General features: G+C 41.1%; 1 long non-coding RNA gene across 4 annotated transcripts in view; it reads left to right on the top strand.

The window, feature by feature from the left end:
* Positions 1 to 27,584, top strand: part of LOC141575039 (uncharacterized) — a 553,420-nt gene that overhangs the window by 56,742 nt on the left and 469,094 nt on the right. For all 4 annotated transcript variants that reach the window (XR_012502283.1, XR_012502282.1, XR_012502281.1 and 1 more), the window contains exon 2: positions 19,551 to 19,607. This is a non-coding gene — a long non-coding RNA (uncharacterized LOC141575039). The remainder of the gene's footprint in view (positions 1 to 19,550; positions 19,608 to 27,584) is intronic.

The raw sequence follows: 27,584 nt of genomic DNA, 5'->3' as shown, positions 1-27,584 counted from the left end.
CAGTTAGATTTGAATTTCAGATAAATAAATACTTTTAAAAAAAGTAGATGTATGTCCTCAATACTGCATGGGGCTATACTTATGCTAAAAAATTATTTGTTGTTTATTTGAAATTCAAGTGTAACTGGGCAACCCCCTCTAGAAGATATTTGGTGGTGGAAGCAGGTCGTTCAAGGTGGCTGTTCTCCTGCTCTCTGCCGTCCCCTGCTTGACCAGCCCCTGCTTCACTCACACGACTCTCCAACCCTCTTAATCACAGGGCTTAATCAGTAACTACCTATGCACTTGCCTCTGCCCCAGCTACTGGTTTCCCTGGTAACTGAGGAGCCAACCTGACGTCAATTTTGCCTACAAATGGTAGCCTCCTTCTCCTTGGAGCAGTCAAGACTGCTTGTGTCCTGCCTGTACACAGTGGGGAGTCGCTCTGGGGTCTTCTGCTTCAGACTTGTAAGATCCCCTGTCCAAGAAGCCATCGATGTCTCTGTCACTGTCGCTGGGCTCTTTCTGAAGAGCTCAGGCTTGTGGCTGGGCAGCTACAAGGCTTACAGGCCTATGGGGTGCAGCCCAGCAACCCCAGACCCAGTCTGAGCTCGGTCACCAGCTCTTGATTCCTGGGAGAGTCACCTCCTCTGCCGGAGCCTCAATGTCATCATTTTAAAAAAGGGCACGCAAAAGTCTTTCCTTGTATGACAATTTAGGGCAATGTTCAGTGATTAAATGGTTGTCTTGTGTCGGCTATTACAATGTCAAGTCAATGATTTCAATAAGCATTTTTAATTGGATGATCTGTGCTGAGTGGTGGAGATAGATGGTTTCATGAGGCATCATGACCCTGACCTTTGGGGTCATGGTTGGAGGATTGGAGACAAATGGTTGCAGATGCACGTGCTCCATGGGGTAAAACAGAGTCCGGGGCAGTGGGGGGTGGCGCTCAGGGCAGGCCTGCTCAGCTATGCCTGCAGGCACTCTGGGGAAGCGTCCCAAGGAGATGATGTGGAAGCTGGGTCTTGAATGAGCAGTATAATTTCATGGTCACCTGTTTTCTATGAAATCCACTCTCTCCTTTCACATAGTCAAAACTATACTTTTATTAATAATATTGCAGCTGAGTGAACCCTCCCAGTTGATCAGCATTCTGTGCATCAAATGGGCTACTCATTTAAACCTCTAAGTTTCATTATTCCCATTTTACAGATGAGGGAGTTAAGGCTCAGAGGGGGTCAAGGAACTTGTCCAGGTCACATAGCTGGGAAGTGGTGGAGTAAAAACCAGACCTGTGACTCCTGAATACCCATGAGTTTCACTAAACTTTCCAGTCCAGCCTGAAAACTATAGCCAAGAGGAAATAGCAGAAAACATAAAACGCACATGGTTTAAAGCAGCTGAGTGTTGTCTTGGAGGCTGCGTTTCTGAGCCAGCCTTAGAAATTCAGTATTCCGCAGACCCCCTTTCTCCAGCGTGGTAAGGTGGAGGTAGGCAGCGGTGGCCTTTCTTGTGTAATGAAAGGTTATCTGATGACACCGGGCATCTGATCACAAAGCTGTCCGACGGTTCCCGCTGAGCCAGAACCTTGGCAGTGCAGAGGGTGAATCCAATTTCAAACCTGATCTTTCCTGAGTACCAAACACTGATGGAGGAAGGAGCTAGTCTTGCCCCTCAAAGACAATTCTCTCTGCCCCACAAAGTAAGGGCCGTCAGCTGAGGTATGGAGGAAGGCTAATATCCATGAAGCTTCCAGTGTCTCCAAAGACAGGTGCCTGGTATCCACCGTATACTGAGAGGGCCGCTATGTAATGGCGATTGCTTTTGTCTTAGTCTTATTCTCCCGTCATCCCCTCTCTCTTGGACACACACATTAGGTGTTAATGATGCAAACACACATGCACACACTAACCTTTGAAACACCCCCATCACACGGGGAGAAATATTTTTGACTTTATGAACAAGAAACAATCGTATCCCTCATATCATGCATGTAACTGTTTATTAACACTTGCAAATGAATCAGTAGTTTCTTAGCTCACTCACTCATTGAATCTTCTGTTGGTTCATTCAAGAAATACTTGCAGTGAGCACCCATATGTGCTGTAATATGGTGGGTGCTGGAAGAGGGGACTAGTGATGGATGGAGTTCAAATAAACATGATCAAACCCCACACAACAGTAGAGGCAGGTGGCATGGGAGGTACTGTAACAACATACACCTGAGTTTGAAACTGGGCTCTGCACACCCTAGCTGTCTGTCCTTGGTAAACCATTGAACCCTTTGACTCTGAGTTTTCTCATGTGTAATCTGGGGCTAATAAGAACAATTTTGTTGGTTTTGTATGTCAACCTCTTGACTACTTACATGTTAGCATTATACCCATTTTATAGATGATACCTGCGGCTCAGACATTTACCGTATCGCTCAAGTTCACACAACTCGTTAAATAGTAGAGCTGAGTGTTAAACTCTGGTCTTCAATTTTCCAAGAGTAGTATTTTCCCCATTTCTTCTCAATTCATTTTTTTAGCCCAAATAATCACTCCTTCAAAGTTATTCAGCAAAACATTTCTTTATTCTGATACCATTATCAGCTACAAACAGACCCTCTTGGCTTGTTTATGCAAAACCCTCAAGAGGACAACCACCACCACAACAAACTTGACTTTATTTTTCACAGTGAGCACAGCCATTGTAGAGCATTAAGTCTATGGAGACTTCATCCTGTGACTGACTAGAGCAATTCCATACCAAACAGTCCCTGACTTGAGGAGGGTCTGCAGGCCCCCACCCTCTGCCTACCATAGAGGGCCAGCCCCTGCAGTGTCCCAGCTTGGTTCTTCAGATTTTTCTGTTTATGCAGTACACCACATGAAACCATGACCTCTTCGCTTTCTACAGGAACAATGACTCTAGCCATCTTCAGCTGTGTGTAGGTAATTCCAGACAGCTGGCTCACTGCATCTGAATATCTGCATCTACCCAGAAGACAAAAAATGCAGCCAGCAGTCACTGAGAACCCACTTTGCTTGTCCCATCAGCCATGAAAGCCCATTTTCTATCCTGGCAACATAAATGTCTCACTCAGGGGAGAACCACACATTTATTAATGTGCTTTCACATTAGATTCTGATTCCTTCCACTCGCCCCAGACTGGAAACCTTGACCAGAGAATATGAGAACATGTGTCCATCTGGAGCTGACTCATTTCACCGCCCCTAGTTGGGAGCTTGAGAACTATGGGGGCATACGCACATGCGCGTTGTGGGGGGTGAGCCTATGGGGTGGCAATTAAGGGTGGACGGCTCTCCCACCCAGTCTGAACCAGGCCTTCCACGGTGCGCGGTGCACTGATACGTGCTTAGCATGCTTAGCTAAGGGAAGGGCCTTCAGAGTCATTTTCTGGTCCCACACTCTGACTGATAGTTGGGTCCACTTTCCTAGAATCCTGCCAACTGACTGAGCAGCTAAAGGTCCCACCTGGGTAGGTTCTAACCGTGGCTGTGGTTAGTCTGGGAAAAACAAAAGCTGTCCTCATGTCCCCCAGTTGATATTTGAGGTGTCCAGTAGGAATGTCTTGAATTTGGAGAAAAATTAATGTTCACTTGCATATCTAACACATAAATACATTCTTATATAATAAAATATTACAAGTAAGACAGAAAAGTTTCCTTTGGGCTGTCTTCTCCCACCCCAAACTTTTCTCAGAGGAAACAATTTGAACGTTTTGGTGTGCATCTTTCTAGACCTTTATCTGTGTCTGTGTAGACATGTTTGAGTAGCTAGGCATGTCTGTTAGCTGGACCTATGCTCTACACAGCACAGCTCTAGTGAATTTTCTCTTCAAATTTGATAGCCATTTCCACTGTGGCAGCTGTCACTGAGGAGGAGGGAGTGGAATCGCGGGCTCCTGGGAAACCAAGAGGGTAACCTCGGGCAGGTCACATCCCAACAGGAAAATGAACAGAGTTTGTATTTTTGATGTATGATGACTTCAGTCATTGTGGGCCGTCCCTAATGGCAGTTTTCCACTCTTCCTCAGTCTTTGTTCCATCAAGGATGACCCAGAGGGGTTGAGGATATAGCTCAGTGGTAGAGTGTGTGCTTAGCATGCATGCAGTCCTGAGTTCAATCCTCAGTAGCTCCAAATAAATAAGTAAATAAATACCTAACTCTCCCCAATAAAGTATAATTAATTAATTAATTAAAAAAAAAAGGGTGACCCAGAATCACAGAATCTCATCTATATTATTGGGCGGGGGTACAGGAGAATTTAGAAGCCATTCTTCGCAGCCACTGAATCTGAAACATGGAGACTTGGAGGAGAGTCTTTCTGACCTTGCGTAAGTAACTTTACTGTTTCAAATAACTTGTTAGGGGATGTAATGATCACTGCTCTGCTGGACTCTTGAGGTCACTGAAGGGTTAAAATGACATAATAAAGGTGAGATCTTATTTTGGATGAGAAGTGCTGATTTAGGCGATAACTGTAGCATAGTGTTTAAAAGAGGTGAGCCTTGGAATCGCGTTTTTATCTGGAAGGCATGATTTTAAATCCTCTTGAGACGGAAATGTGTGAAGGGCCAATGAGAACGATTCCAGCTCTGGGCAGAAGGGGGCACTCTTGCACTTTCTCTAGATTGTCCTAACCAGGTGTAGGGAGAGAACAGTCTTATTCCTATTGCCCTGTTTAGTCCTTGAGTCACTGTGGGGGTGTTGGGTTATATTGGACCCACTTTCCGGGGCTGGCCATTTCATGACTCCCCAAAGTGCAAAGCCTCCAGGTTTGGGTTGATTTTTACCAGTGGTTTTACCAGAATGGATAGGAGCTGACCACCTGGCCCGCGTGGCATGTAAAGAATCCAGCACAACAAACAGCCATCAGATGGTGTGAATAGCACCGGGGACCAAACTGCCACCTGGTTTCTGCATGATCTATGTGTGCTGGCAGGACACGCGGCAGTAGAGATAGCCTTCTGCCTTCCATCAGGAATGGAAGAGATGGTGCTGGACTTTGGGTTCCAGGAGATAAATTTTTAAGACCCCAGCTGGCTTAGTAATGATAGCTACTCGTAATGGCGTTGCTCAGTGGTGTGGGTGGGGAGTTATGGAAACCATCCCCGAAAAAATAGGCTCACTTAGTAGCATTATCTCCCATCTTGTCATGAATATCAGAAGCCCTGACAACAGGGATGAAAAATGGGTGAAACACGTTTGGCATCTGGGGTTTCCAGAAAATGCAGCCAGACCTCTCTGTAGAACAGTACAAGGAATCCCCCAGTGTTAATAATTCTACCAACTTTGGTTACTCTCTCTCTCTCTGTTTTCGTAAATTATTTGAGAGTAATTTCAGCAATGCTGCCCTTAACCCCTAAATACCTCTGTGTGTATTTTCTAAAAACAGACGCATTCTTTCACATTGCCATAGCATAACCATCAAAACTAGGAAATTAACACTAATACAGAACGATTACCTAACGTTTAGACCTTGTCCAGATTCACCAGCTATCCCAATGCTATGCTGTGTAGCAAAAGAAAACACTAGCTCACGCTTTGAACTTGTGTCTCTTGAGCCTCCTTTCTTGTGGAGCCCCTCCTCCATCTGTCTTTGATGACAATGGCAGTTTAGAAAAGTGCAGGTCAGGTATTTTGCAGAATGTCCCTCAGTCTGGATTTCTCTAATGTCTCCTCATGGTGAGATTCAGGTCATGCGTCTTCAACTGAAGCATCATAGAAGTGATGCCTTTTTCCAGGCTTTGTATCAGGAGGCATGTGATGCCAGTTTCTCCCGTTACTGCTGATGTTTGATGACGGTGGTGCCTGCCAGCTTCCTCTTCTGTAAGGTGACTGTCTTTCTCCTTAATGAGAGAGTATCTTGTCAGGAGATACTTTATTTTGTAGACATTCTTTTACACTTCACACCCTAAGCCGCTAGCTTTATCACACATCGATGATTCTTGCCTGACTTGATTATTATTACAATTATTGCCAAATGATGGTTTTCTAGTTCAATTATTCTTTCTACATTTGTTAGCTTTTGACTGCAAGGAAAAGACCCTCCTTTTGTATTTATTTACTTAAAAGCCTGGTCTGCAATGGTTCAAATCCTTGAGCATAAGTAGTATGAGATGGTAATCAGGTGCTGAAGTTGTGCTTCGTGTTTTGCAGAGGAGGTCAGCATCCATTTGTCCCATGTGTTCATCACAGCTGGTCAGTGTAGGAGCTAATGGAGTCCTTCTGTTACAAACAAGGAAACTGAGGCTCCAGAGAATCTCCTCCGCCGTCACTTGTGTTACACTGGGAGGTCAGGATTTGGTTTTGTGAGGTCCCTGAAGATAGGGCAGGTATGTTAGTGACATTTATATCTTCTAAACACTCAGCCCAGTAGGTACTCAATGAGGGTTGTTTATATGAATGAGTGAATGAATGTGTAAGAAAGCTTCCTGTTTGCCCAGATCCCTCTTTTGCCTTCTTGTGATTCATGGGGCTCTTATCCTCTCCTGGTCCAGCAAAACCTAATGCTGGAACTTCCCTGGGACAGGCAGCAAGTTATCACGCACAGTTCTAGATCTTTCCTGGAGACTGTGAGAGTGGGCAAGAAATGGAACAGCCTGGGCTTTTGCAAGTCCAAAAACGGGTATGGAGGCATGAACCAAACAGGGAGAGCACAGAGAATAATGCTGCCGGGTCCCAGACACAGGTTTCTTTAATATAGTTCACCATTTGGCCCCAGATCAGCCCAGGCCACAGTCTCAGAGAGGGAGAGTGGCAGGCAGACTCATTTCAACTCCAATCCAAAGTCTAAACGCCACTCACCAGGCAGGACAAGAGGTTTCCAGCAGCTTCCAGTGAAACCTGGTGGTTTTATGGTTTCCAACCAAACTCCGGTGAAGCCTAGGGTCATGAACCCTGTTTGCTTGTTCAAGCCTTTGGCCACAAATGCAGCTCAGTGTGGGTACCAAGGGAACCAGAATCAAAGCCAAACTAAAAATAATTCTGAAACATAACCAGGAACCTGAGCCCAGAGTATCATGGCGGCTTGGCCACCAGGTTGCCTTAGGGGGAGGCACAGGCCTTTGCACAATTAATTCCTTGACGTTTCGTTTTCAGCCTTTGCATTTATGGGGGTGGCTGGGAGGCACAGATTCTGATTTTAAGACTGAAGACTCTGCCATCTCTGTCATTCTAGGCCTCAATTTTCTATATTTTACATGAAAAGAATAAGATCAGATGAGGGCTTGGCAACTTTAGAGCTATAATAAGTGACATGGGCCAGAAATAAGTAACAGTACGTGGTGGGACCTGCAGTGAACTAGGGACCATCTACCTGATTTGTGCAGAGAGCCACTGTTAAGCTCCAGCCACCTTAGAATACAGACAGACTTGGTGTTGCCAGATAGACTCAACATGGCCAGAAAGTTAGATTTTTAAAGAGAAGCAAGAAATAACATTTCTCTGTGTGTCTGATATGTCCTGCAACTACGTAAAAATTTTTTTTCTTAAAAAGCTGTATATTTCAAACAAAACATAAGCCAGTTGGATTTCAACCTGTGGCCCACAGGTTAACATCAGGACTGGTCAATCTCTAAATTATTTTCTTTTCTTTTTTAAAAATTGAAGTATAGTCAGTTTACAATGTTGTGCCAATTTCTGGTGTACAGCATAATGTTTCAGTCATACATATACATAAATATATTCCTTTTCACATCCTTTTTCATTATAGGTTACTACAAGATATTGAATATAGTTCCCTGTGCTGTACAGTAGAAACTTGTTGTTTATCTGTTTTGTATATAGTAGTTAGTGTCTGCAAATCTCGAACTCTCTATTTATCCCTTCTTACCCCTTTTCCCTCACCGTAACCGTAAATTTGTTTTCTATGTCTCAATGGCTTTCTTGATCCAAAATTCAACACATGACTCTCACTGGGCTGATCTCCATGCACTACCTCTGTCCTCACCTTCTTGTTAGTATTTGTCAGCATCTTGGGGTGACAGTAGCACAGCCATCGTATAGTTTGCTTGGAGTGTTTCAGTAGGACTTTCTCCCTCTGGTTTCATGCCTTCAGGGCGACAAACAGCAGTTCCTTTTGTCAGAAAGGCTGGTGTTCCTGCTCGCAGTGAACTGACTGATAGCCTTGAAAGAATTCCCCCAGGCTTTTCACATCACTGAGATAATGGTGTGTTCACTGTGTCATGGTTTTTTTTTTTAAAGATTGCATTCCATGAAGCATTATGGGCGGCCAGCTCAGAGAGTCAGAGCGTGTATCAGTGGCACCTGGGTCCGGAGTAGTCATTTAGCTTTTGCTGTGTTCTGAGGGCATCCACTGCATCCTCAGAATCTGTCTCTGGTCACAAGGATGTTTGAAGAAAGGAAAGGGGAGGAACTCAAAATAAAGCCATTCCTTCTGCAGGAAAATAAACTAAATATGACCTTCTTAACTCTTGATGGGTCACTTGAATGATTGAAACCGTGTTGTCAAGCACATAGGCTGTTGGCCTCCCTGCCCTCCCCCACCTCCCCCAGGGCCGGGATGAGGTGGGCCTGGAGGTCATCTGACTTGACCCGGAAGCTTGTCGGGGCCTCCAATGGAGGCGGACAGCTCTGTGTTTCTCCTCACTCCAGAGTGAGCATGGTGGAGAATGGTCTGATTCTGCCACTGCTTTGCTCCGAGCCGCGCTGGCTCCCATTTCATTTATTCTAAAAGTTCAAATCCTGTCAATCACCTGCAAAACCCGACCTGCTCCGGCGGGTATTTCTCAGACAGCACCTCCCACTCGTCTCTCCCTTTCTCACTTTGCTCCTCCCACCCTGGCCACTTTCCTTGTCCCTTAAACACACTGGGAACACTCCTAGCTTAGACCTTTGCTTTTCCTCCAGATGTTCACATAACTGACACCCATTATCTTCTTCAGGGCTTTGCTCGTGTCATCTTTTCATATTCTGAACGTTGTTTAAAATTGCTCACTTCCCCTCCTCCATTACTCTGCACTTGTTCTGCCTTTGTTGATTTCACTTATCACCTTCCCGCACACTTTTCATTTGCTTATTTACTATTGTTCATCTGTCTCCCTTCACTGGCACATGAGTTCACCAGGATAGCGTTCTTTGCTTTGTTTACTGACACATCCCAAGTACCTAGAATGGGGGTCACGCATTAGTACTTGCTGATCCTGCCCGACTGGTCCACTGGGGTGTTGAGATGAGGCTGGCAACAGTGCTGAAACAACAAGAGATCCCCTGCCCTGCTTCTTGCCGGGTGGGGAGGCAGCTGGAGGTGGATGATTCTCAGGGGTAAGCAGCCCATTTACCTTCCCTGAAGGAAGGTGGTTATGTAACCCCGAAGCTTTTCCTAACCAGTTTGTACCCTAGAAGGGTGAGGAAACCCGACTGGTCGGAAGAGTGTCTCCCACCTAAATTTCTCCAGCTTCCTGTTCTAGGAACGATTAGCCACAGAAGTCAGAAAGAAACCAACGGAAAAACAAATTTCCTCCCATCTCCCTCTGCACCTTGAGCGTTGAGGTTTATGAAGATTACGGTAAAGCTTATCCAAGAGAACGGTGGCTGCGGCCATGCCACGGCTCCTTCCCCTAGCTGGTGGTGATGCAAGGGCCACAGCTGAAAGGAGGGCACTTGGGTATCCGGAGCGGGGGACCTCAAAGAAAATGAATCTTGAAAAAAATGTGAGCTGCCCTGAAAGATCCAGCCAAGCAGCTTCCTGAAAACGAACCACATTCTGTTGGTTTCCCATCCCCTAGCTCCCCTTCTCCTTCCCAGCTTGCTTCCTCTCCTCTTGGCAACCCCCACTAGAAAAAATAATTGCCTTGTTTCCAGACTGGGATCTGTTGCAGGGGGGAGGTTTGGAGACCAGGAGCTGAAGGCAGACATACATTTGGAATCGTCTCCACACTGAGGTTCCTGGGGTCCACATCTGCTTGGGACGTCAAACAGCTGTGTTTAGGATGGCCCATTGGGGTAGAGGTTGTGGCAGGATTTCACGTAGAAGGGGAATTTAGTGCTCATGTTGTGGCTTAGGTGCAGACAATAGCTAATGCTTTCACCTGCTGGCTGGTTGGCTAACGGGTAGCACCTGTTCAGGAACTGAGCCGTTTACAATTGAGGACTCGCCAGTTAATGAGCAGAAGAGATGATTTGGTGACTGTATTGTGTTTTTTCCTTTTGAAATTTTTAGCTGGGTCCAGTGTTTAATTTGGAGAGTTGAATCTGAAAGTCCCTGGCATATGACTCAGGGAAAAAATTTCAAGAATTTTCTGTGTATTGTTCTTAATTTTCTAATATTTTTATTATTAGTTGCAATCTTTTATTAAGTCTTATTTTTTAAAAAGTCTTACACTGTCTTATAATATTTGAAATGTACGTGGTATTTGATATGTTCATCTCCATCTGTTCTAGGTGGATACATGTCTATTCTTTAGCAAAAACCTGACAATTTCGTTCAATAGCACAAGACCATATTAGGCATTTAGTTAGGGGGAGTGTCTCAGGTAAGCAATATTTTAAAATGGGGTACAATATTGTGATTTATAAGAAATACATATATGCATACACTTGGTCATTCAGATAACCAAAATATATGTCTCATATATATTTGGTCTTCATCCACATTTCCCGGCTCTCAAAACCCTTGGAATTTCTGAGTGATAAAAGAAATGGGAATAGCTTTCATTATAGTATTTACTGTCTTGTCCTTGGTTGCCTGAAAACTTCAGAGTCACAAAGGTGAAACAGGTGTCTTGAATTTCATAACAGTGCCTTTCCGCCACAATTGGGTTTATGTTAATAGGTGACTTTTGGGAGCTGGCTGCCAAAGGAACCAGCTATGAATAAGCGTTTATGGTCAGGCCACTCAAGATGGCAGTTCTCTTGTTCTCTGTACGTCTCCTGCTCAGCTAGTGCCTGCTTCACCTACTAACTACTCACATGACTATCCAATCTTCTTAATCACAGGGCTTAATCAGTCAGTAACTACCTACCTGGTTGCTCCCGCCTCCCCCGCTGGTTTCCCTGGTAACTAATGAGCTAACCTGACGTCAGTTCCTCCTATAAATGGTAGCCTCCTTCTCCCCCAGTAGTGAGCAGTGAAGACTGCCGCCGGGTCCTGCCTATTGTCTGCTGTGCACAGCGGGGTGTCAATCCAGGACTTTGCTTCAGACTTGTAAGAGTCCTCTTTTCAATAAACCGTTGATGTCTTTGTCACTGTATCCAGGCTGTTTCTTCAGTCTCGAGGCTGGGCACCTGCAAAATCTGGCAGGCCTGTGAGGGCACCCCATTAAGGAGGTTGTAACTTTCAGCCCCATCCCCTGAGTTCGGGGGAGGTTAGAGGGGCTAGAGGTTGAATCAGTCACTAATGGCCAGTGAGTTAATCTATTATGCAATGAAGCCCCATAAAACCCCAGAAGGATGGGGTTTGGAGAGCTTCCAGTTTGGTGAACGTGTGGAGGTGCTGGGAGAGTGGCACACCTGGAGAAGGTGGACGCTGTCTGCCCTTTCCCCACAGCTTGTCCCGTGCATCTTTTCCATCTGGCTGTTCTTGAGTTATATTCTTAAACCAGGAATCGAGTGAGTTAAATGTTTCTCTGAGTTCTGTGAGCCACTCTAGCAAATTAATTGAACCCAAGGAGGAGGTTGTGGAAAGCCAGTTGGTGAGACGCTCAGGTTATCACCTGAGTTTGCCACTGGTGTCTGAAATGGGTAAGGGGCCATCTCACAGGACTGAACCCTTAACCTATGGAATCTGATGCTATTTCTGGGTAGGTAGTGTCTGAATTGAGTTGACTTGTAGGACAACCCAGCTGGTGTCCCGAGAATTGTTGGTGTGGTGAATTCCCACCCGCAACATCTTGAAATTGGGTCCAGAAAGCCAAAAGACAGGGAGAACTATTAAATAATCCCAGGGACTGGAAAGTTGACTTGGCAAGATTTTGGAATGCCACACGAACTTCTTATAAGTAAGCCTCTTAATGAACAAACCTATTATAGAGAACATCAGAAAAGGACACAAATCATAAAAGTACAGCTTGACGAATTTTCAAAAATAAATGAACCCTCCCTAGTACCTAGCACCTAATTCAAGAAACGTGTGACCAAACCTCCAGATGACCCCTCATACTCCCTTCCCATCACTACATACCCCAGGGGAATGACTACCCTGACTTCTAATTGTTTTGAACTCGATATAAACAGAATCATAGAACACATACTCTTTTGTGTCTGGTCTCTTGTTCAACGTTCTGCTTGTGAGAATTAGTCATGCGCTTGTGTGTAGCCATGGTTTGTCCATCCTCCTTTCTGTATGTATATTGTTTCATTATATGAATATAAAAGTTTTTATTCCGTGTCAACTGCGGGAGGCTGGAGAGGTTATTCCAGGAGGTGAGCTGCCCCAAATGGAAGAAGGTGCGAGGAGCTGACGTGGGGCGAAACTCCACATTCCTGCCGCACAAGTGGGTGGCACGCCCGGCGCTCAAGTGTACGCACTTGTCCTTTTATAATGTTAGTGGCGCATGCGTGGTGTTCATAATGCTGACTCACGCTACTGGCGCATGCGTACATTTACCTCTTACCAGGTGCGAGCTATTGTGAACTTGGGCTTGGGCCCCACGGCCTGCTCACTTAAGGCTGTAGACATTCTGCCGAGGACATTTGTTTCCAATGTTCACAATTATGAATATGTCAAGATACAGACATTCTTGTTCACATTTTTTAGGACGCTTACGTATTCATTTTCGTTTGGTTTATACCTAGGAGTGGAAAATGCTGCATCATCAGAGGTACGTGTGTGTTTGACTTTGGGAGATCCCATCAAGTGGTTTTCTAAAGTTGGACCAAGCTGTGGTCCTGCCAGCGGAGCAGAAGTGTTCTGATGGCTCCACAGCCTCATTAATGCTACATAGTACTAGGGGTGTGTTTTTATTTTAGGCATTCCGGTGACCCTGTGATGGTATCACATTGTAACTTAAATTTACATAGTCCTAATGACTAGTGATTCTGATCACCTTTTCATATGTTTATTAGCCACTTGGGAATCCTTCTTTGTGAAGTGCCTGTTTAATATTTTACTCATTTTTCAAATTCTATTACTTGGCTTTTACTTATTGATTGAAGGAGTTCTTTCTAAAATCCAGAATTGAGTTCTTTGTCAGGCTCATGAATTTCAAATGTCTTCTCCCACATTGTGGCTTGCCTCCTCATACTATTATTTCTTTTGATGAAAAGATTTAAAATTTTAATTTGTCAAACTTTCCCTATGTGGTTAATTGTTTGCATGTTATGTCCTGTTTAATACATTTTTGCGTACTTGAAAATATCAAGATATTCCTCGAGGGTATTTTGTAGAAGCTCTATTGTTTTACCATTTTTGTCTAGATATATACTCTATTTGGGATTTTTGTGTCTGTTTAAAATAGGGAGCCAGGATTATTACAGCAACATGTATTAAAGAGACCATTCTCTCTCTACTTAACTGCAGTGTCACCTTTGTTATGAATGACTACATGTGTGATTCTGTTTCTGTATGCCATTTTCTGTTTCATTGGTCTATTATCTGTCTGCACGGCCCTAATTACCCATAACACCATAATAAATCTTGATATCTGGTCATGAAATTGCTCTTCAAGATCATCTTGGCTTTTTCTGACCCTTTTTATTTTCTGTAAGTATTAGAATCAGCTGGTTAATATTCATGAAACAAACCTGGGGTTTTGATAGGGATTGCAAAGAATATGTAAAGTCAGTCTGGAAGAAATTGACGTGTGGACATATTGAGTGTTCTGACCCATCACCATAGTCTTTCCCTCTATTTTCTTAGGTCTTTTTGAGTTTCTCTAAATAATATTTTGTAGTTTTCAGTGTACAAGTCTTCCATACCGTTAGTCAGTTTTATTGCCAGATATGTGATGCTGTTTGATTTTTTTTAAACAAATGGTATCTTTAGGGTTTTTAATCATTTAACAAAATGATTTATTTCAATAGGTTGTAGGATCTTCTGGATTCTCAATGTTTAAATCACAATGTCAATGAATGGTCATATTATTTCCACCTTATCAACCTTACATCATCCATTTTCTTTTCTTTCTTTTTTACACTGGCTAGGGCTTCCAGCACAAGGTTGAATAGAAGTATTGATCGTGGGTATCTTTGTCTCTTTTTCAGTGTCTGAGGGCTATATTTCAATATCCCATCCTTAATATGATATCTGCTGTAGGTTTTTTTTTCAGATCATTGAGACAGAGATATTTGTCGGTGTTATATAATACTCTTCATCAGATTAAGAAAGATCTTTTGTATTGCTAGTTTACTAAGTTTAAAAAAATCATTTTATGGTATCTATAAAGATGGCTACATGATTTTTCTCTTATTTTATCAAGTAGTAAGTATGAACTACCTCAGCTACATTTCTGGAATAAGTAAATTTGGTTGTATAATTTTCATTATTTCTGGATGTGAAATAATAATTAGGATTTTTTTGTGTGTGTTCTCGAGACATAATTATCTATAATATTACCTTGTTTCAATATGCTTGTTAGATTTGAAGATCAAGTTATACTGGTCGTTCAAAATAGGTTTGGAATTGTGTTCTCATTTTTTTTTTCCTTTGAAAGAGTTTGTGTGATGCTGGTGTTATTTCTTTTTTAAGTACCAAAAGAATTCAGACGTGATCATCAGAGACTATAGATTTCTTTGTGAAAATATTTAAAATTACAAGTTCAATTTGTTTAATATAGTATTCATACTTTCTATTTCATTGTGTTTATTTTGGTAATTTGTATTCTTTAGAAATTACTCATTTTGTCCAAATTTCAAAATTAATACAAAATTATTTTATTGTATTTTATTTGTATTGTATTTTAATATCTTTAGATGTAAAGCAGTATCTATATTTTCATTCCTTATATTGGTTATTTTCTCTGTCTATTCTCTCTCTTGCTATAGATTACTCAACTTACTAGTTATTTCAAAGAATTAACTTCTGAATTTATTGATTTCTGTATTCCATGATTTGTATTTCACTAATTCTATTATCCTAATTCTCATCCTTCTGCTTGGGTTTAATTTGTTCTTCTTTTAAAGATGTAAAATTATCGAGGTGAATAGATTTTTCAGCTTTTCTTCTTTTCTAACATGTGTAAGCTAAATGCCACAAGTTTTAAAATGTCAAATTTTTAATATCACTCAGTTAACGTATTTTCTAATATCCAATCTGATTTGTCATTGACTGTTATTTAGCAGTATCTTGTCTAATTTTCAAACATTTGAGAATTTTCTAGTTGCCTATTGTGGAATTTTATATCCAGTGCCATCATAAAATGTATTTCAAATGATTTGTATTGAAGCTTGCTTTATAGCATAGTATATGGTCACTTCTGGTAAGTGTTCCACGTACACCTGAAATTTGCATAATTGTCAGCAATACTTTTTTCTTCCTTTTGTGGAATTTCAATTATACTTATGTAGTTTTCACTGTTGTCATCTATATCTTATGCTTTTTTTTATTTTTTGGTATTTTAAACATATTTGTCCCTCTGTGCTTCGGGCTGGATAATTTCTACTACTACCTCTTGTAGTTCACTCATCCTTTTATGAGCTGCATGCAATCCATTGTAACTATCTATTGAATTTCCAATTTTAGATACTGTATTGTTTACTTCTAGGATTTCCATTTGATCCTTAAAGATTCCAACTGTATGATAGTGTTCTATATCCTGTCATCTATATTCTTGAGAACATTAACACAGTTTTTTTTAGGTCCATGTCTGTCAAATCCAGTAAGTGGGTCACCTGTGTATTTGTTTCTATTGTCAGTTTCTTTTCTTCCTCAATCCTGTTTCTTACTCTTCTTAGTAATTATAGAATGAATACTGGACATTTTATATATACAAAAAAGGAGACGCTCTCATTATATCACCGTATTTGAATGTGGCTTTTCCTTCTTGAGCTGCTTGGCAGAATTAATAATGGGACTTGAGACTGTCACCTCATGGCAGCAAGATAACACTTCAAACAATACTGGAGATACAGGGAGATACATTTGTGTTCCATCCACACATTTCACTTTCTTTCCATCTCCCTTGCTGTAACCCTGGGTTGGACCTTAAATCTTATTGAGAGTTCTGACCAAATTTTCCCACTTCTGTTCTCTCAGTTCGTTGCAACTTGGCCATTGCCATTTGATTAAGATTTGCAAAATTCCTCTTCATCACTCCTTTTATACAAAGTGTTCAATAACTGATTTCAGAAGACTGAAAAGAAGACTACCGTGTTTTTCCCTACAGGGATTTCCAAGTGTAAGGGAGGGCAAAGGAAAGACCAAAACTGGAGGCTGGCCAAATGTCCTTATATCCTAGTTTTGTGTTTCCAGTATGATTCTGAATGGAATTCTACCCTTATTTATGATGACTGATTGTTCTTCCAATAAGAGAATATTCTTGTCAGGAATTCTCTTTTGAGGGAAAATTTAACTTTTAAAATTTCTCACAATGAGCATTATTAATTATAACAAAATAAAAGATTCCTATTAAAATGTAGAAATCACAACCTTTCCTAATTGTGCAGATAGTCTAGGGTTTAGCATTGTTCATTGTTTGCATTTAGCATGTTAACTGAAGTACCCTTTCCCCCCCAAGTAAGGGGAAGAGTCACACTACAGGAAGAAAATGTAATTCAAGGTAACTTTTTTCTTTCAATAAAAACATGGTCCTCTCTTCACCTCTGTGAGTACAGATTTGATACTGTATGTAAATGTGGCTTGTAAATGCTAAAGTACTATAAAACTGAAAGCTATTTTACTTAATAATTAACATTAATGCTAATAAAATATTGTCCTCTATTAAAATGCAAATGCTCTTGGGAGACTAAGACATTAAACCAATTATGCATGACTTGGTGAGAAATATTTCATCAGCAACTTTCCTGAGCAATAAATGAAGTAGTGTGACGGAGTAGAGGGGAGAGAGAGGGAGAGGGAGAAAATGTTTGAGAGTTGAGGAAGACGAAATAGGAGAGGGCCAAGGAGAGGAAACATATGGTTATGTATACCTGGAGCATACAGTGTTGGAGGAGGGGCCAGCAGGAAGTCGGAGGCAGTTCAAGTAACAGGACTGAAATCACGTTGGGCTTGTTAGCCATTGAAAGGAGTTTGGTTGATAGTATAAATCAATGGTGAATGACAAGTTTTAAGGAGAGGCATTTCCGGAGTGCTGAAAGGCAATCAGAGTGACCCCAATGGGATATTTTGTATCTTATTATTGGGATAAAATTGTCACTATTTTGGTCAAATGTAAAATTTTATTCTTCCTTCAAGATTAAGAAGTCTTAAAGCTCTAAGGTTCAACAATAATTGTGTGTGTGTGTGTATATATATATATATATATATATATATATATATATAATAATTACCTGTTATATAAAAGATTTTCAACAAAAGGCAGCTACGAGGCTGCCCATGGTGAAGCAACTTGGGCTGTTCTGACCTCTAAGGTCATTCTCACCAATCTGTGGTGTCTCACCTCTCAGCCCTTAGGAATACAGGGCAAATCAGATTTTAGAGACTTCTCTTTTGCTCCCCAGTATTTTTAATGCATATATTTCTCTTCTTACCCCTCTTCCTCTAGTCCCTCCAACTGGAGACTTAATGTTAATTCCAGGAAAATCCTGAGAGTTTCATTTCCAAATTTTCTCTGGAAGTCTTCCATTGGCACGTTATTTAGCTCTCCAGGAATACCTGGCCTTAGGAATTGGAGAGGCGGGCAGGCCTTCAGCGGTATTTCCCCTGAGAGCCTGCATGTTGGAGAGCAGCTAAGTCAGGGCACTTCTAGAAAAGTTACTGGTTCGTGCATCTCCTTTAAGCCCATAGGAAACTTCCAACAGGATTCCGGAGAAAAGACTGTAAAGTGCCTAGAGGAGGTTGACAGATGATTTGAGAAATGTCTAAAGGGAAGTGATATTTCTGGTGCAAATTTATATGGGTTTTTACTATTTTCAGCTTAAAGGGCTGCTTCTCTATAGCATTTATTTACTTTGTGGGTTTTAATTGACTGATCAATGTGAACTTTATTTGGACTTGTGGTCACAGATTATTTTGAGTGTTGGTGACGCTTTTGAGGAGGAATGCATTTGAAAGATAGACACAGCATTCAAATCCCTAGGTCCTGTGCAGAGCTGAGGGGAAGGTAGGCGGCAAGGAGAAGGGCAAGGATGTGACATGCACCTACTATGTCTAAACATCTACATCTGTTAGCTCATTTAATCATCACAGCAGCATAGTTTAATCCATTCATTACAGATGAAAACTGAGGCTCAGATAGGTTACGAGACAGCCCAAATTTACACAGATAGGAAGAGAGAGAACTGGAATTTGATAGGACAGAGTAGAAATCCATGTCCTTTCTGCTGTTGGTTTGGGAAGATCCATTTGGATACGGGAAAGATTTCTATACCAGACAGCGGGAATTAGACTACAGTTAATTCACATTCTGGTGGTGGTGGTGGTAGTGGGGTAGTTAATATCCTATCATTTTTTCATTCTTCCTTTTGAATTTGACTAAAATCACTGGGACTTTCTGCCTGCTTTCTGATCCGTGAAAAGACATGATTGGATGAAACTAGTAATTTTAAAACTATTTTGTAGAATGCCAGGTCCCCTTCCAGGAACTCAGAGGCTGATAGAGAAATGGGTATGCACCTAGGGGGAGGTCATCGGAGGAAGCTTAATGGCTCCTACATCAGCAAGAGCTTATCTTCTTTTTATCTCTTTTATACATTGAATGCCTCTGGATACTTTTAAAGAAAGGATTTCATGGTTATTGGAAAAAAAAAGGGAAGGGGGACAGCTAGTCCACACTACCTGGTTTATACTCTTCAACTTGGTTGTGCTCCACAGTCAGGTGGACAAATCTAAATTGACAAGCTTTAGGTCTCAAAGGCTAGAAGGTCCTAAGAGGCCCAAACAATGAAAACATGTGACTGTCAATGGGCTCGTTTATGTGAACAAAGAATGAAGCTGTGAGGAGGCAGAGAACACAGGAGAATCGAGTTGTTCCCTGGCTCTCAGTCAATTTACTGAAAACCCATTTGCCAAAAGACAACTCACCAAAACGCCAATTCCTTGAAAACCTATTCAGTAAAAATAGTTTTGCTGAAAGATCAACTTGACCTAACTCCCGGAAAACTGTCAAATATTTTAGACCAGATCCAAGACAGCTTGCTCCAACTGTTTCCTAGCAAGAGTATGTGCTTTTGTTTAAGGACTATAACAGGCAGGGCTTGGGGAAGGGAAGGACAGGGGAAGGACGTAAGGCTGCAAAAAATAGCAAAGTCGGTAAAATTGAAGTCTCATCTTTAGAATATAAAATGTTGACTATCTGGAGTGTTCAGAGACAAATGTAAAATGCAAGAGAAGCTGACATTTAAATTAGCTGGATTAACAAATCCATAATAAAACTGTGCAGTGACCTTTGGATTGTTTTTTTTTCACTTCTTGGCTATTACGAATAATGCTGCTATGATCATTGATCATTCATGTTCAAGGTTTTCTGTTTGTTTTTTAGACATGTGTCTTCATTCCTTTTGGACTATACCCAGGAGTGGAATTGCTGGATCATAAGGTAAGTATACGTTTAACTTTTAAGAAACCATTAAACTGTTTTCCAAAGTGGTTGTGCTATTTTATATTTCACCAGCAGTGTATGAGGATTCCAGTTTTTTCACATCCTTGCCAACACTTTTTGTTATCTGACTTTTAGATTCTAACCATCCTACTGGGTGTGAAATGGTGTCTTCCTGTTTTGATTTGTATTTGCTAGTGAGTGATAATGTTGAGCATTTTTTCATGTGCTTATTGGCTGTTTATCTTTGGAAGAATGTGTATTCAAATACTTGGCCCATTTAAAAATTAGGTTGTTTGCCTATTTACTATTGAGTTGTAAAAATTTTTTATACCCTAGATAGAAGTGCCTTATCAGATACACAGTTTGCAAATAGTTTCTCCCATTATGTGCATGTCTTCTCACTTTCTTCATAGTGTACTTTGAATCACAAGTTTTAAATTGATGTTTATCAATTTTTCCCCTTGCTTGTGGTTTTGTGTTGTATCTAAGAAATCATTGCCTTCATGAAGATTTTTCTTGTTTTTTTTTTTTCTAATAGTTTTAGATCTTACACTTTGGTCTTTGATCAGTTTTGAGTTAGTGTTCATGTATGGCATGAGGTAGGTGTCCAGATTAATCTTTCTGTGAATGAATATTCAATTGGACCAACAACAATTGTTGAGAAAATTTTCTGTCTTATTGAATTTTCTTTGCATTTTTGTTGGAAATCAGTTGACTGAAAACGTAAGGGTTTATTTTGGGCCCTCTATTCCGCTGACTTATTTATCAGTCCTTACACCAGTACCTCACTGTCCTGACTAGCATAGCTTTCTAGTAAATTTGCATGTTGGTAAGTCTAAGTCCTCCAACTTCGTTTTGATTTTTCAACATTTAGCTGTTTCAGTTTCTGTAAAAAGACAGCTAGGAATCTGAGAGAGATTGAATTGAATCTATAGATCAATTTGGGTAGAATTTCCATTGTAACAATATTGAGTCTTCCAATATATGAGCAACATATGTTGTTTTTATTTTTAGATCTTTATTTAAACAATGTTTTGTAGTTGTAAGTATACAGTCTTAAATGTCTTTCACTGACAGTTTTCTTAAGTATTTAGTTCTTTTGATACTGTGAATTGAATTGTTTTCTTTATTTATTTTCAGGTTGTTCAATGCTTATACAAATACAGTTGATTTTTGTATATCAATGTAATTGCTCTTTGGTCATGTGAACTAGCTGAACTTGTTTATTATTTGTAATATTTACTGATGGACTCCTTAGGGTTTTTTACATACCGGATCACATCAGCTCTATACAAAGACAGTTCTACTCCTTCCATTGCAATCTGGGTAACTTTTATTTCATTTTTTTTGCTTGATTGCACTGGCTGGAACTTCTAGTATAATGTTAAGTAGCAAAGCCAAGAGCAGACATCTTTTCTTTCCTCTGGATTTTAACGGGAAACATGTAGTCTTTTACCATTAAGTATGATGTTAGCTGTTGGGTTTTTTTGTAGATTCCCTTTATCCTGGTGAAACAGTCTCCTATTTCAACTTTGTGACAGTTTTTTTTATCATGAATGTGTTTTGAATTTTGTCAAATGCATTTTCTTTGTCTATTGAGATGAGTATGTGGCTTTTTGATTTCTGGAGCTAAAACAACCTTGTATTCCTTTGACAAATCCCACTTGGTCAAGGTGTCTAATTCTTCTGCTGTGCACCTGTATGATTTTGTTAGGAATTTCTTCATTGCTTCTTGGCTAGTCTTTTTCACTTAACTGTTTACTTTCCATTCTTTATACTGTTCTCATGAGGAAGTAGCTGAAAAACAAATAGTTAAGATTCATTGGAGATGACTGTGTTGGAGGAGACTTTTCTATTATACTTAAGTGCGTTGGGACAAGAGAGAGAAGGGGATGTGAGTGAATCACACCTTTTTATACTCCGCCTCTCTCCACCACCTTGGAGTCCTGGGCTTCCAGCAATACCCTACTGTGTGTTAAACGCAGGATGTTTAAGAAAATGTTTAAGTGGCCTTTGCCTAAAAACGAGTAAATGAGGTTAAGAAGAGGATTTTTCTTTTTCACAAAATGTTCTCTTCTTCAGCATTACTTGCTGTGGGCTAAGTGCTCCACTAAGTGCTTTGCATGTTCTATTCAGTGGCGTCCTCATATTCATCTTGAAACACACGGAGGCTAAATAACTCACTCAGGATTACCCAGCCCACAAGGAGCAGGGCCAGGGTCCCGGGCTGCCTGCCTCTGAAGCTTGTGCTCTTAGCTGTGCTGTCAAGGGTCTCTTCCTTCTTCCCTTCTTCTCTTCCTTTCCTCTGTCTTTTCCCCTCTTGCTTATTCAGTTCACATTTATGGAGCCCTGGTATAACAACAAAAATGGATGTTGTTAACTAACGTTTATTAAGTACTTACTAGGGGCAGAACATACACTTTTCCTTAATGATTATTAACTTATTTAATTCTTATAAATATCCACGAAATGTATGCTTTCTTCAAACTCATTTTACAGTTGAAAAAATTGATGTATGAAGAGTTTACATAATCTGTCCAAGGTCATAGAGCCAGTAAATGATGAAATCCAGTGAGTCCTTTTAATGACACTCACTTTGGTTATAAAGAATATGTGACAAATATGCTAGACTGATACTAGGGAAGTGGGTTTAAGTGATATTTCAGAGATTGATGGAAATGATCTGAGTCTGCACAAACTGCCTAGAACAACTAACTCTGCTTGGAAATGCTGGGGAAGGCTCTGCTGAGAGTATGATATTTGTTCATAATAATAAAGAAGACCAGGAGTTTGCCAGCATCCAGCAGGGGTAACAAGAGGTCCAGCATTTCATGTGAGAGAAGCTCTGTGGACAAAGGTCAGAGAGATGTGGAAATAGCCATCAGCTTCCAAGAGCAGCGAGAAGTTCAGGGCAAAGCAGTGCTGGAGTGGATGGGGAAGCAGTGAGGCTGGGTGCTGGAGTCAGTCAGCATCTGGAGACTAGGGGAACAGAGTCCAGCCACAGCGGGGAAGGAGTAGGGGGAACTGGAGCAGGGTGAAACGGTTACGTTGACTACAGGTGAATCTGGGGCAGTAAGATGTTTCCATTTTGAGGGTATAATGAAGCAAATTGTGTACAGGACTTAGAAGTGGGCCCAGTTGGCTTCCATTCCTATCTTAGTTTAGCACTGGATGTGTATTTCTGGGCTAATTGCATTCTCTCTCTGAAGGTGATTTTCTGGAACAGAGATAAAAGTACCTGGCTCTTAAGGAGATGCTTTGTATAAGGTAGCTACATGACATTCTCTTCAAAAACTTTGTTTTCCTGGATTAAAAATATGTGAAATGTGTGTGTGTGTGTTTGTTTTAATAGCTTTAGTAGCTTTGAATTTCCACATAAAATTTGTCCATTATGAGTGTTCAATTTAATTATTTTAGTAAATTTATAGAGCTGGGCAACCATCACCAGAATCTAGTTTTAGGACATTTCCGTCATGTCTGTTTGCAGTTAATTTCTGCCTCCACTCCTAGCCACAGACAATCATGATCTGTCTTCTGTCTGTACAAATTTGCCTTTCATAGACATGAAGAAATGTCTGTGGACCACGTAGTCATTCTAAACCTTTCACGTGAATAATATATACAGTCTCTTGCATTTGGCTTCTTAAACTTAGCTTAGTATGTTTGAGGTTCACTCACATGTAGGATGATCATGATTTGTTGCTTTTAATTGCTGAGTGGGATGGTATTCCATCACATGGATAGACTACATTTTGTAAATGCAGTTGATGGGCATTTGTATGTAAAGTGGTTTTTGCACAACATCGTGTGCTACTTGATCAAACTCATCAGTTTTCGGATTAAGATTTATTTTCCTTTGATGAAGTATTTTGAAGAAAGCAAATAACTGTGCAGCAAAAACCATATCAGAGATGTAACAGGGGAGTTTGTTTTGTGTTATATGTAGCGTCCTCTTTACCTGTTTGCCTATCAATCGATGTCTATCCATCATCACTGTTTATTTTACCATTTAAGAGCAAAGGAGTGAGGCAGGCATTCCCACCTCTAGGTCTGAAATTCTTGAAGCAGAATTCTTCTAGTTATGTAGCTATCACTGAATAATTCAGTTTCATTCATTTTACTCTAGCTGCTAACCAGTATAGTGGTCTTGTTCACCTTTAGGAGTATTTTTAACAACGAGGCTAGGAACCAAAAATGTATTTGGTTGATGTTGAAGCAAGTTGGAAATGAAATCCACCAGAATTCTCCCGTTTTTTCATCCTTCAGGCTGATGACATTTTGACGTTAATAAGACTGTTCTCATCCAGTTACACGCAGGTGGTGTGGCTTCCCAGGGTCACTGAAGTCAGCAGCCTAGGCTTGGTGAAAGGTCTAGCCCCTGTGCTCACCCCCATCAGAACACCCGCCACCCTGTTCTGAATTTCCTGTTCACTTGTCCGTCTCATGTATCAAGTCTTTTCTTCCCAGGGGCCTCATTTCTGATTTTTGCAAACCTAAACTGTAGTGCAGTCTCCGATGTAGCTGATGCTCAGTAAAGCCTGCTAGGTGAGTGGGTACGTGCTGAGTGGACTGTTTAGAATTTGAGGTTTGCTTTTGCAAGTGGCAGCTATTTTGAATGTATTCTAGGCGGGTTGGAGTGAAGGGGACCACATCCTGGCCGCATTTGTAACTTCCACTACCACGGTCAGTCATTGGGAAGAAACCCCACGCGGTTCCCTTCATTTGCCCGGGGGAGTCCGTGGTTGAAGAATCTAGATCCCTAGCTCGCCTCTCTTGTGCACTGGGGTTCTAAAGCTGGCACCCACTTTTCCCTTCAGATCTAAAACTCTGGGTTCATGGCTAGTTCACGTCATGCTTGGCCTCTTAAGGAGGACCTGAAGGAAGCCAGATTTAAACACAGTGATGGCAGCCACCTCCCTACTTGTCTGTATTCCTGCCCGCACCCCAGTCCTCGTGGCTTCCACGCCCTCTTTTCAATGAAGCTGGAGTAATCTTTTCCAAGCGCTGATATCATCCCGCCACAGCCCACTTAAAACTCTCTCCAGTGGTTTTTACCCACTTCGGAGTCTAAGGTGCTAGGTTCCAACATTGCGCCTTCCTACTGTGGCCTCTGCCCGCTTCCCTAGCGCCATCCCTGGTCCCTCAGCCCTTCTCACGTGCGTCTGCAACACGAGTCCTCAACGTTGGGGCTGCCTACGTGAAGTGTTGCCTTTATAATTCTAACACCCCTTCCTAACATGCCTGACATGCTTCCATAAAACAGACCCTCTGTCATAAGTGGGTCTGTTTGCCCTGAAATACAGTTTTTACAGACAAGGTAGGATGAATACTTAATTACTCCTCTTTAATTACCGATTCGCAGAAGAAGATGTTGCTTTTATAACCACTTCAAATGGTGACAAATTTTTGTTCCTAGGTTTCTCTTTTCTGCGTATCATTATGGACTCATGGCTTTCATAAGGCCAGTGTATTTCAGCCCACTGTAATCACTGCTTCTTTTAGGGCTCCAATCACTGCAATTTGGGGGCAGCATGAACTCCTTCCAGCTGGTTCTTGTGTTTTTTTCACATACTCAGTTACTATTTGAAGGCTTCTTTGCTTTTGAACATGACAACATGTTCCAGGCTCACCTTGTACTTTCCTGAAAGCAGCCAGTTCTCTAAGATATCCTGATTTTAGAGAGCAAATTTGAGCGCTAGGTGTGATTATCGCTAGTGGGGGTGACATTGTTCCTAGGCCACTTCACTGGACTAAGATAGATAATACGCAATTAATAAGACCATTCATTCATTGACCCTTTTTCGCTTCCATTTCAACATGAGTTTTATAGTTAATTTTTGATTGTGTAATTGAATCTTATTCTCTTAGACCCTCATAATAATTCCTCATTTGCTTTATTGTATAACATAAAATAATTTCAAAATAACAATATGAATTTTATCACTAACATACAATAGTCAGGCTTAGCTTAAATTACTTTGTAGTTCTTTTTGTCTGTGGAACATAACGCCACAAAGGATGTTCGATCAAAGTCCTGCGGTCAAAGCATCTTGGGAGGAAAAATAATCGTTTCTCTGTGTGGTTGTGTTACTAAATTGATACATGGTTAGGTTTGTCTTGGTTTATTTTCAATTTTTAGAAAGCCTTTAGAAATTAGCTTTACTTTTAATAGGTATGAACTTACATTAGTCAAGGGGCATAACGGCATAGAAACACAGGAAGTTTTTCATCCATCTCCTCCCCTCCCCTACATTCTTCAATGTATTTTCTATAAAGTAACCATTTTAAATTTTTTCTTGTTTTTATTTCCTGTGTTCTTTTGTTGTTTTTGCAAATGTGTGAAACAGATGGAGATTCTTATTCTCTTAGATAAGAGTCAGCATATTATAACTGTTGTGCATTTGGTCCTGTTTGCACTGAACAGTGTACCCTGGTGAACGCTCCATATTTCTGCATAGAGATGATCCTCATTCTTTACTATGTCCACATAGTCCTCCATTGTGCGGAGGTACCATGGCTTATTTAATCACAGCTGGTGGCTGGATGCTCCATTGTTTTTGATATTTTGACTTACAAATAATACTACAGTTAATGACCTTCCACATATGTAATTTCATACTTTATCAAGTGTTTCTGTAGGTAGATTTCTAGAAGCAGAGTTACTGCATCAAAGAGTAAATGAATTATAGCTTCAGTAGATACTGCCAAAATGCCTTAGCTCTTGGCAAAGTTGGCCCCCTAAACTGATTCAAAGAGAGGGAATAAATGAACTTATTATATAAAAGATATTGTGAAAACAGGCATTTCAATATTTTTAAATAACAGGTTGCTTTAAAAATTTTTAAGTGATCACGATCCTAAAAAATAAAACAAAAACAAAAGTAAACCCAGATACACCAAAATGCATCACACTCCTTTGTAATTATTGAAATAATTCAACACAATGTTAATGAGTGGCAGCTGTGTTCCAGTGTGTGTTAGGCACTAGGGATACAAGTGTGAGTGTGTCCTCAAGGTGCTTACAGTCCAGTTGAGATGCTGAGTCCAGTGGCCCAATTACAAGTGCAACAGTAGTTATGATAAGGCCTGCAAGAAGAAATGAGGGTGAGATAAACACATATAACAGGAGGACACTTCCTTGCCTTGGGGGAGGGTAAAGCTTCTCTGGGTGATGTTTGGGCCGAGACCTGAAAGATGAGTGATGATAAGCAAGAGGAGTCATGAGGGGTGGAGGGAAGGGATGAGGGAGCCATTCAGAAAGAGGAAGGCAAATGTGTAGATTCTGAGGTCTGGAAAGACGTTGTTGCAAGTAACAAAAAGCAGAGAACCAGGGTGAGAGGTGTCAGAGGCAGGCAAGAGTTAGGTTTTTAAAGCAGCACCAGGGAGACCCCACATTTTCTAAATCTTTTGCTTCTTCCCCCAGTGCCTAGAACACAGCTGGGTACCGAGCTGAAAGGTGCTAAGGCAATTTTGAGTTAACTGGGGTGGATCATTTGAGAATCAGTTTTTTGGGTCAAGATTTGGACTCTTAATGTCTTGAATGAGAACAAGATCACGAGGGGTCACTGCCGTTGCTCTTTACCACCATCTGAAGACTGCGTACAAACACGTACGCAAACAGACGAGCTTCTGTTTGAAGAGTGTTGGAGCTGGAAAACCTTCAGGTCACCTGCTGCGATATTCTAGAACACTTACTTAGTTTGTGAAGCATCAGGAGGTTATGGTGCATCCCAACCACCACTGTCATCTTTCCAGGAATTGTCCCATTTCATCCCCACCACAGCTCTAGGAGGGAAATACCAAGCAGGTGAACTTTGTCTTTCTGTATCCTTAGCAAGAGGGACTCACTTGAGAACTGTTGATATTCCCGCGTAGAGATAATGGAACTTGGCCGCAGCACGGCAGAATGATGCCAAGCACAGTCTTAAGCACGTTCCCAACAGTAACTTATTTAATGCTTACAATAGCAACGTG

The sequence above is a fragment of the Camelus bactrianus genome, chromosome 25 (assembly GCF_048773025.1).
Source record: "Camelus bactrianus isolate YW-2024 breed Bactrian camel chromosome 25, ASM4877302v1, whole genome shotgun sequence".
Taxonomy (NCBI): domain Eukaryota; kingdom Metazoa; phylum Chordata; class Mammalia; order Artiodactyla; family Camelidae; genus Camelus; species Camelus bactrianus.
This window is presented reverse-complemented; position numbering and strand designations above follow the sequence as displayed.